Here is an 11,321-nt window from a genome sequence, read left to right as displayed (position 1 = left end):
CATATCTCAATTGTCTCAAGGCTTGAAAATCCTTATTTAATCTGTCTCCTCCCCTTCATCTACACTGATTGAAGCGGATTTAAGAAGTGACATAAGGGATCAAAGCTTTCACTTGGATTCACCTGGTCAGTCTGTCACGGAATGTGCAGGTATTCTTAATGTTTTCTAAACTATGTTATTTTTATATAGTTAGCAATAGAAGTTATTTTAGATGTGTATAATTTTTATTTACCACATGACAATGATTTTAAGATACAAAGATATTATAAATGAAACTGTTCCATGCATATTAAAACCTCAACTGGCATGCAGATTGGTAGAAGTGGTAAGATAAACTGACACTCGATATGAAACAAGTTGCCGACCCCTAGTGTAGCCTGTTTCCGGCAACTTCAGGAGCTCAACGGCAGAATCTGTGAAGGCCAGCAGGAGCGGGAGGAGGATGGTCGGGTTGGTTACAGTTTTTTTTCCTTCTGGTTATCTTGATCTCTGTCTCCCTCTTGAGTCAGTTGTCTCAATTATTTCCTCAAACAGTGCCCTTAAAGAAATCAGACAAGCTCAGTTCATATGGTTGATTTTATTAAAACACACATACACATATATATATATACACTACCATTAAAAAGTTTGGGGTCACTGAGAAATGTCCTTGTTCTCGAAAGAAAAGCAAAAATAAAGTGTCCATTTAAAATAACATCAAATTGATCAGAAATAGAATGCAGACATTGTTAATGTTGTACATTACTATTGTAGCTGGCAACTGTCACGAGAACTTTTATCCCAATGTTCTAACTGAACTATTTTATAGCTTTGTCCTCTTACTCAGTTGTGCACCGGGGCCTCTCACTCTTCTTTCTATTCTGGTTAGAGCCAGTTTGCTCTGTTCTGTGAAGGGAGTAGTACACATCGTTGTACGAGATCTAAAGTTTCTTGGCAATTTCTCGCATGAAATAGCCTTCATTTCTCAGAAGAAAGTTCTTTGTTTCTGGACATTTTGAGCCTGTAATTGAACCCACAAAAGCTGATGCTTCAGATACTCAACTAGTTTAAAGAAAGTTTTATTGCTTCTTTAATCAGGACAACCGTTTTCAGCTGTGCTAACATAATTGCAAAAGGTTTTCGAATGATCAATTAGCCTTTTAAAATGATAAAGTTGGATTAGCTAACACAACGTGCCATTGGAACACAAGAGTGATTGTTGCTGATAATCTGCCTCTGTACGCCTATGTAGATATTCTATCAAAAGAAAACTGCCGTTTCCAGCTACAATAGTCATTTACAACATTAACAATGTCTACATTGTATTTCTGATCAATTTGATGTTATTTTAATGGACAAAAAATGTGCTTTTCTTTAAAAAATAAGGACATTTCTAAGTGACCCCAAACTTTTGAATGGTAGTGTATGTGCAACTCAATATTAGGAAGGTGTTCCTAATGTTTGGTATACTCTGTGTGTGTGTGTGTGTGTGTGTGTGTGTGTGTGTGTGTGTGTGTGTGTGTGTATACACAGTTGAAGTCGGAAGTTTACATACACCTTGGCCAAATACATTTAAACTTAGTTTTTCACAATTCCTGACATTTAATCCAAGTAACAATTCCCTGTCTTAGGTCAGTTAGGATCACCACATTATTTTAAGAATGTGAAATGTCAGAATAATAGTAGAGAATGATTTATTTCAGATTTTATTTCTTTCATCACATTCCCAGTGGGTCAGAAGTTTACATACACAATTAGTATTTGGTAGCATTGCCTTTAAATTGTTTAACTTGGGTCTAATGTTTTAGGTAGCCTTCCACAAACTTCCCACAATTGTTGGGTGAATTTTGGCCCATTCCTCCTGACAGAGCTGGTGTAACTGAGTCAGGTTTGTAGGCCTCCTTGCTCGCACACACTTTTTTAGTGCTGCCCCCAAATTTTCTATATGATTGAGGTCAGGGCTTGGATGGCCACTCCAATACATTGACTGTGTTGTCCTTAAGCCATTTTGCCACAACTTTGGAAGTATGCTTGTCCATTTGTAAGACCCATTTGCGACCAAGCTTTAACTTCCTAACTGATGTCTTGAGATGTTGCTTCAATATATCCCCATAATTTTCCTCCCTCATGATGCCATCTATTTTGTGAAGTGCACCTGTCCCTCCTGCAGCAAAGCACCCCCACAACATGATGCTACCACCCCCGTGCTTCACAGTTGGGATGGTGTTCTTTGGCTTGCAAGCCTCCCCTTTTTTCCTCCTAACATAATGATGGTCATTATGGCCAAACAGTTCTATTTTTGTTTCATCAGACCAGAGGACATTTCTCCAAAAAGTACGGTCTTTGTCCCCATGTGGAGTTGCAAACCGTAGTCTGGCTTTTTTGTGCCGGTAAAAGGAGCAGTGGCTTCTTCCTTGCTGAGCGGCCTTTCAGGTTATGTCGATATAGGACTCATTTTACTGTGGATATAGATACTTTTGTAACTGTTTATTTCAGCATCTTCACAAGGTCCTTTGCTGTTGTTCTGGGATTGATTTGCAATTGTTGGAAAAATTCCAACAATTGTTGGAAAAATTACTTGTGTCATGCACACAGTAGATGTCCTAACCGACTTGCCAAAACTATAGTTTGTTAACAAGAAATTTGTGGTGGTTGAAAAATGAGTTTTAATGACTCCAACCTAAAGTGTATGTAAACTTCCGACTTCAACTGTATGTGTGTGTGTATATGTGTAAGTATATGTATGTGTAATTATGTGTGTGTGTATTAGAGTCCATTCCCCAAAGAATGTAAACTATTCTGAGGGCAAAAGGGGGTGCAACTCAATATTAGCAAGGTGTTCCTAATGTTGGGTACACTCATTGTCTTAAGTTAACTGAAAATAGACAAGTGGATACACAGACGGGAAATACTAACAGTGTTGTTTGTTCCTATAGGCCTGCTGTGGAACATGCGGAATAGTCCACGTGGAATGCCATTATCTATGGTTGACCCCGGAGGCGCCACTATGTACCGAGAGGTCTAGAGCAATAGAAGAGATCCGTGCGATGGCAGTAGGTTTTCACGAATCAGTGCCGGAGGGTAGATGTGGAAAGGTCCAAAAATCTTGAGGTACAGGTCACACCTTATTGGTGCTCCGTAAGGGCTCACAAGGGGTGGAGTGTGCCAGAGGAAGCTTGAGGGAAAGGGTTTGGATATATCCATAAGGTGATGGTGAAGTCATGGGCAAAGCCAAGTAGGGGCAGAACCCGAACCATTCACCTGGACAGTGGAAAGGTTATCTACCAGGAGAGAGCGTTAAATCAATGGAGGGGGTGTCAAAACCCATGAGATGGATGTAACTCTCAATTCTGCTGAGCTTACACTTCATTCTAGCACGGAGGGAACATGAGGCCAGAAAAACCAAGATTCGTCATAAGGCAAGAAAAAACAGGAAAGCAAGAGCTAAGTGGCGCCACAGAGTCGGTATTCTTACTGGCAACGTCAGCACCTTCGCAACCGACAGCAACATCAACAGAGCTAAAGATGGAGAATGGGGAAGAACCCAAACGGGAGGTCGAAGAACAGGAAATGGAACATGAACTTCCTCCAACCCCCTCCTTTGACATCCTTCTAGAGGTCGACCAAGTGCAACGAAGAATGGGACTGTTTTTAGTTCTACTTGTTGGAGCGGTTTTATTTCTGGGGTTGGAGATTGTTACTTTTTCTGAATTCTTATAGACTTCAGTTAGACGTAAGCCTTCTTTATACCCACAGGGGCAGAGTTATATTTTTATTTTAGGAGGAATAGGATTGGGTTTCTCGTGGTGGGGAGCTTGGGTGCCCATAAGATAATAGACTCTTTGCAATGGGCTTCGCTTGAATAAAAACAGGCAGTGAATTTCTCCGGCTAGGGCCACTGACCAAAATAGAGCAGAGGTTTTCCTCTTTTTAACTACCATGTGGGTACATGCTTAGGGTCTTTATAATGCTTTAGGATGGTAGGCTAAAGCTGAGATGGTAACTATACCTCTCATCTCGTGTGACAATAGGTCCCATTGCGGTAAGTAACTCCAGGTTCACAGGTGAAGGGTTTGTGGCGCACACCCATGGGTGTAAAACTAATATTTACTCTGAACAAAAATATAAATGCAACATGTAAAGTGTTGGTCCCATGTTTCATGAGCTGAAATAAAAGATCCTCAAAATTGTTGGAATTTCTCTACCATAAGCCGCCTCCAATGTAGTTTTAGACAATTTGGCAGTACATAAAACCAGCCTCACAACTGCAGACCACGTGTATGGCGAGCGGTTTGCTGATGTCAACGTTGTAAACAGAGTGCCCAATGGTGGCAGTGGGGTTATGGTATGGGCAGGCATAAGCTACGGACAACAAACATAATTGCATTCTATCGATGGCAATTTGAATGCACAGAGATACCGTGATGAGATCCTGAGCCCATTGTCATGCCATTCATACACCACCGCATGTTTCAGCATGATAATGCATGGCCCCATGTCGCAAGGATGTGTACACAATTCCTGGAAGATTTCACAGTTCTTCCATGGCCTGCATACTCACCAGACATGTCACCCATTTGAGAATGTTTGGGATGCTCTGGATCGACGTGTACAAAAGCGCGTTCCAGTTCCTGCCAATATCCAACAACTTTGCACAGCCATTGAAGAGGAGTGGGACAACATTCCACAGGCCACAATCAACAGCCTAATCAACTCTATGCGAAGGAGATGTGTTGCGTTGCATAAGACAAATGGTGGTCACACCTGGTTTTCTGATCCACTCCCTTACCTTTTTTTTAAGGTATCTGTGACCAACAGATGCATATCTGTATTCCCAGTCATGTGAAATCCAAAGATTATGACCTAATGAATTTATTACAATTGACTGATTTCCTTATCTGAAATGTAAGTAAGTAAAATCTTTGAAATTGTTGCATGTTGCATTTAATATTTTTGTTCAGTATAATAATAACAGTTGCAGAGCGGAGTAAGTATAGTCACCACTCAAATTCCCCTGCTCTTATAGTCCTAGGAATGCCTGATGAACTACAGGTCGCCCTACCCCTGAGTTAGATGTCTCGCTGAGTGGCTTTTAAACAACGTTTCTCCCACCCCACCTGTCGGCTGCCGAGTGTGAAGCGGTTCCCTAGGATCAGGACTGGGCTGTAACGACAACACCTGTAGGTAATAGGCGTAAAACGGGTAACCTAGGCTAGCTCACTAATCTCAAGGGAGAGACTTGAGGCAGTGTGAGCTTGAACAAAAGAGCCTTAGGTGGGCACAACTAAAAGGTTAGCCCAAAATACAATAACAAAAGAAAACAGGCTGTGTAAGAAAAACTTGGAAAGGTGGGTTTAAAGTCGATAGGCTCATCTAAAACTTACGCCTGGGAAAACTGGTATCCTGCGTGTGAGAACATAGCGGTAATGGAAGCAAGGCCGAAGCTCTTGTCCAAGAAGGGAACACGGTCAATTGTGAATGAAAGGCTAAAAGAAAAATTGGTGACGAGGGGTGTGACTGAGCGAGTATGGGAGAAACAACCATTGTCAATAGGGCAGGGCGACATGGCCAAAATATCATGACATTTTTGACGGTATTTTTTTATTTTATTTATGTTTTTGAATAATAAAAGTTCAAAATATGCTTTGAGTAGTTCATGACCCTAGGGGTTATTTCAAATGGTGATTTCTCCATTCTGAATGTTTAATACTGTTCAATCCAAATTCAAACAAAACCCGGCTGTATTAGCTAGCTAGCCAGCGAACACAATTTATTTTAGCTAGAACTTGCTAATAGACAAACTAGCAGAATGGAAGATACGCAAACTAATAGTGTAATTATAGAACGCTTGTAGGAAGCATCATTGTTGTCACCAACATCTTTATGCATCTGACCATGCAGACTGCAGAATCTCCTTGAGTGACAGTGGGCAGGCCTTGGTGTGGGATGCAGCAGGAGGAGACGGAGAAAGACGGCACTACCCCGGAGGTGCTACTGATACTCACCAAGGACAGCCTCAAGGCAAACGGGGTATGACGCCAAGTGGGATAAAATGTACAAAGACTACTATCTGGACATTACCCCGGGTGTTAAGGTGGGGTGACTATAATCCAGAGGCATAGTAAGAGTGCAGAAACGCAGGCTGACGGACCCATGGCAGCTCAGGTGGGGGCTGCCCGGGTAAGGCTGTATCCAGACCAAAGTGGCTATGGTGGAGCTGTTCAGAAAGGGACGGCTATGGTGGAGCTGTTCAGAGAGGGACAGCTCCCCGGGTAGCGGAAGGTCCCACAGCACCAGTGTGGGAGGAAGGGAGAGTGGGTCCCCTAACACTGCCGGAGCCTGAGACTAGGAGCCCATACTTGCAAAACGGAGGATCTGTCTGTTTTGCTAAAGGGTCTTAAAATAACCAACAGAACGGGGATGTGCCAAGGGGGCCTCAAGGGAGCCAGTGGGGAAGGAACTGCGTGCTCCAGGCCAGGTGGTTATACAGCACCCGAGAATAGAGGAGACCTAAAGGAAGGAGGTACCCCTAGGTTGGTAAAGTCAGAGCCGTYGAGTTGGGGAGCTCAGAAAACATTCAGGGAGCAGATGGAGGATCGGAGAAGGGTTATCCGAGGCATGTCAGAAGTGTCAGGGTTCGACCCAAGAACAGTGTCCAAGGTGCTCCCTAACGAAAGGGTAGGTCAATGGTTGGAGGGGTTGGATGATTTTTTGATTTGATTTTGATTTAGCCAAATGGCAACAGCTAGTCTTACTGGGGACCGACATATAACGAAAAAGACATTACAGACAAAACACTTTACAATTTAAAAACATTAACATGTAGGGTGTTTGTGCATCTATCACTTACACATGTCAGTACATACACACAACAAGTAGGTCACATGGAGGAGAGGCGTTGTGCCGTGAGGTGTTGCTTTATTTGTTTTTCAAAACCAGGTTTGCTGTTCACTTGCGCTATATAAGATGGAAGGGAGTTCCATGCACTCATGGCTCTGTATAATGGTCACGTGGAATTTGACTGCTGTCATGACGCGTGACCGCTGGTGTGGCAGTAATACGGTCACTGTAACCGCCATAGTCTAATCTTGAAGTGACAAAAGCATGGATTTGCTTTTTCGCATCATTTTTTTAACAAAAAGTTTCAAATATTCAGAAATTGACACATTGAACCCCTTATTTAAGGCACCCATCATAATGAGTTTTTCCCCACAAAAGGGGCTTTATTACAGACAGAAATACACCTGAGTTTCATCAGCTGTCTGGGTGGCTGGTCTCAGATGATCCTGCAGGTGAAGAAGCCGGATGTGGAGGTCCTGGGCTGGTGAGGTTACACGTGGTCTGTGAAGCCGGTTAGGCGTACTGACGAATTCTCTAAAACGAGGTTGGAGGCGGCTTATGGTAGAGAAATTAACATTGAATTCTCTGGCAACAGCTCTGGTGGACATTCCTGCAGTCAGCATGCCAATTGCACGCTCCCTCAAAAGTTGAGACATCTGTGGCATTGTGTTATGTGACAAAACTGCACATTTTAGAGTGGCATTTTATTGTCCCCAGCACAAGGTGCACCTGTGTAATGATCATGCTGTTTAATGTGGAGAAAATTGGCAGTATATTTCGAGAGAGTGCTCAGAGGCAGAGGAGCCGTCTCACATGGAGAACTCTACAAGGTGCAAGTAGTAGTAACCCCACCTCCCAGTGAGAATGACAGACACGTGTAACGTTACCCTACCATATTTGACAGCAGTGGCATGTATACATGGATGGCAAAGGAAACCAGGCTACCCCAAACATTTGACAAATAATTACATGTTCAATCATTTTTCTTTCGTCTCTGTGTTTTCATAATTTTCCGTAAATTCGCAAACGGCTGAATCTCGGACAAATCATCAGAGTGAGAGAAACAGCACCCCTCTGTCTCAGTATGTGTATCCCATGTATCTGATGCTGTCTGGACCAAAACATGTTGCCGCCGTAGCATTTGATTAATTGATGAATCCAAACCTGGCCAAAAGAGCACACTTCCTTGGCTAAATGGAGAAATCTGGAAACTGATGAAAGAACGAGATCATTCTCTAAAAACAGCCCTGGATGACCAACGGTTGGAGTCATGATGATGGTCGCTTCTTGAAGGAACGAAAAGAAGAGCAAGAGAAACCTTCAGAAACAGGCCTGGATGACCAACGGTTGGAGTCATGATGATGGTCGCTTCTTGAAGGAACGAAAAGAAGAGTAAGAGAAACACACATGAATACATATAGAAAAAATACTTATTGGAAGCAAGCCTATATCCTGCCAGAGATTGAATGATTTTAGTTTAATGGAAACCGTTATACAGTACAGTGTATGATATGATATAGAGAACACAGTGAAAGTCTAGGGAGCGGCAGGCAGGGCTAGTTTTCAATACCCCTTCTACATGTGCAGTACTTTCAATTACATCAGAAGACTACATGAATACAGAGGTTACACGCCAAATGGTACTCTATTCCCTTCATAGTAAACTACTTTAGACCAGCAACCTATAGACCCTGGTCAAAAATAGTGTACTATATGGAGAATAGGGTAGAAACATCTTAAGGCTCATCAGTAATGTTTCCCTTGTCGCACAGATGGATAACGTTGTGTGAGACTCGTCGTCTTATCTGCTTCGGGTTTCCCCCCAAACGAAGACATTTCGATCGATATCGCCTGAACCTAATGTAGCTACGGTTAGCTAGCTATATAAAAGAATGAACGACGACAATATGAGTTTGTCATGCGGCCCTGCATGGCGAGTAAAATGCAATAACTAGCAACAAGTGAGTGTTCTCCGGTCCAAAGTTTTAATGTTAGATAGTTAACGTTATCGGTGTTAGCTAGCTAACGTTAGCTACATTAGTTACTGTAGCTAGCAACCGTCCTTAAATTAACGTTATCATTACAACTCCGCGGCCCGATAGAATAAACTTGATTTAACGTAATTGCATTTTAATCTAATATGTGCGATAGTTTTCTAGCTATCTACCGTTAGCTACCGCTAGATTAATTTGCAGCTATAGCTAAACTAACGTTACCGTTAGCTATACAGGCGACCGAAGGTAAAGTATTTAATGTTAGCTAAATTAATTAATATAACGTTAGCTATGATATTTTAACGTTAATGTTTGTTAGCATTTACAAACTTTTAGCTAGTTGCAAATTAAATGTAATAATAATAGATAATTACCCAATTTGACAGTTAACGTTAGCTTCTTCACCTTGAAAGAGATTTGCGTCTGTTCATATCTGGCATCAGGACAAAATGTGATTCAGAGTCCCCGAATATATTTTAAGTATTTTAATTAAACTCAAACTTATAAATGGTAAATGCAATTTTCGTATATACGGGTTCGCTGTTTCACCGCGCAGGATGAACAGAGAACTGTGGAATGTACTCACATAGTAMWWWWWKTACTATGACAATTTTATTCTCAACGTGTCCAGTTGGCCTATCACAGTAGAGGCTGGGCTTGGTTTAGACTTTGCCCCCCTTTGCTGGCCCTTTGTCCAAGCCCCTTGGCGCGTTCCTTTGTTCACATCTGGTTGCTGGGTAGATTGGATCCGTCTTGGGTCTGTCGATTCTACACTAAAACAGTTCCTAATATGGTATTGTCCAGTATTCTAACCTCCRGGTTGGTCTAGAGAGATGCACCCCTCCCCTCTCCAGACTGTCCACAACTTTTATGGCCTGTGTTGGTCAGTCCTTACACCTACACACCCACACCCCTCTGTATAGTTTGTGTATGTGTGTAACAAAACAATATTCCTCTTCAACCAATATGCTAACAGACTATTATGCTTAAACATAAATCCTAACAACCTTCAACGAGTAACTACTGGCAACACACGCAAACAAGCCATCAAATAATTCTGAGCATTGCCTGAGTGCTAGCTTTGATTATGGCTGTACTGTCTTTTTCTGGTAGTCTTCTATTTACCTGTAGATGGCAACCCTCAATTATTTGAATTTATTTGTATTATTTAAATACATTTATTTTATTGGAATTATGACGTGGTGGCTGCATGCATTCTATACTGGATCAGTTTGTAATTTAAGCCTATTTCATAAAATTGCTTTATTAATCCTAGTCCAGATCTCACCATTTTTTTATAAAATGTCTTCCTCCATCAAATCCACTCATGTATGCCGTTACCCGAATCCCTTTATATTGTAACGACCCTAGGTTTATAAACGCGGAAATCGACTCTGCCGCTCGAGCATGCTTTTGCGGCACAGTCGATAGCGCGCTGGCCTAAACCCAGGGTCGTTACAATATATTATAGAGAACATCGTCTTTGATGTCTGAATGTAGCCTACTTGTTTATTGATTAGTTTGATTTATTTTAAGCGATTTGGCATCACAGCATTGTCTTGTTTTGCACACTTTGTACAAAATAATAAAATGCAGTACTACAGGATATTTCTTAACGTAGCTCTTTATTAGCTAGCTATAACTGGCATGTTCAGTATCGCCAACCAGGATCAAACTGACCATGACCTAACCATTTGGGTGGTCTTAACCAATCATAGCACAGTATGATATGGCGGTAAAATGCATCCAATTATAATTCAGTATGTTTACACATATGAATATTACAAGCATCTTTTAGTAATTTTAAGATTTGCATTTTAAAAAATCAAGTGTACGAGTAAAATGTGGTGGGAAAAAATGGTGGATGTCAAATGTGGTCTCTTGCTTGAGAATCCCGTTTGAGAACCCATTGACTTCTCAAGTGTTAAGCATTGTTATAAGATGCAATGTGGATGGATGATTCAGTGATTTCATTTCACATTGTCAACTAATTTCTTCGGATTTCTCATCTTCTACACAGTTCAGTAGAGGTGGCCAGTTGGTTTATATTTTGCCAAATTGACTCCTGCGCTTTTATTAATTTATTTAAGCCTATAGGCTTTATACAGATTTTCGGATAAAAATATTGCCAACCATGACCCGATAATGTTTGGGTATGCTATGCCTAAACTATGTGAAACGTAGGTGAGGAATGATTATGCATTGAGAGAATGCAGCCATTCAAGCAAGTTGAATTTTAGGCGTTCTCTGCCGGTCGTTAGTTATTTTTGCATTGACTGGCATGTAAACCAAAACTGACCAAGCGATGGTTGATAGTTCCAGAACCTTGGTTTCTAGGGACGCTGTCCATGGTTCTGAAAACAGCACACGTCTGGTCTGGGCATAGAATGTCAGATCAAAACATTGTATAGGGCCGCTGTCCATGGATCTGAAAATAGCGCTGAAACGTTGTAGCAAATACATTTGATACAGCAGATCAGAACAGAAACAACAATAATTATTTTCCCC

The sequence above is a fragment of the Salvelinus sp. IW2-2015 genome, linkage group LG11 (assembly GCF_002910315.2).
Source record: "Salvelinus sp. IW2-2015 linkage group LG11, ASM291031v2, whole genome shotgun sequence".
Lineage (NCBI taxonomy): Eukaryota > Metazoa > Chordata > Actinopteri > Salmoniformes > Salmonidae > Salvelinus > Salvelinus sp. IW2-2015.
Note: the sequence above shows the minus strand (reverse complement) of the source record.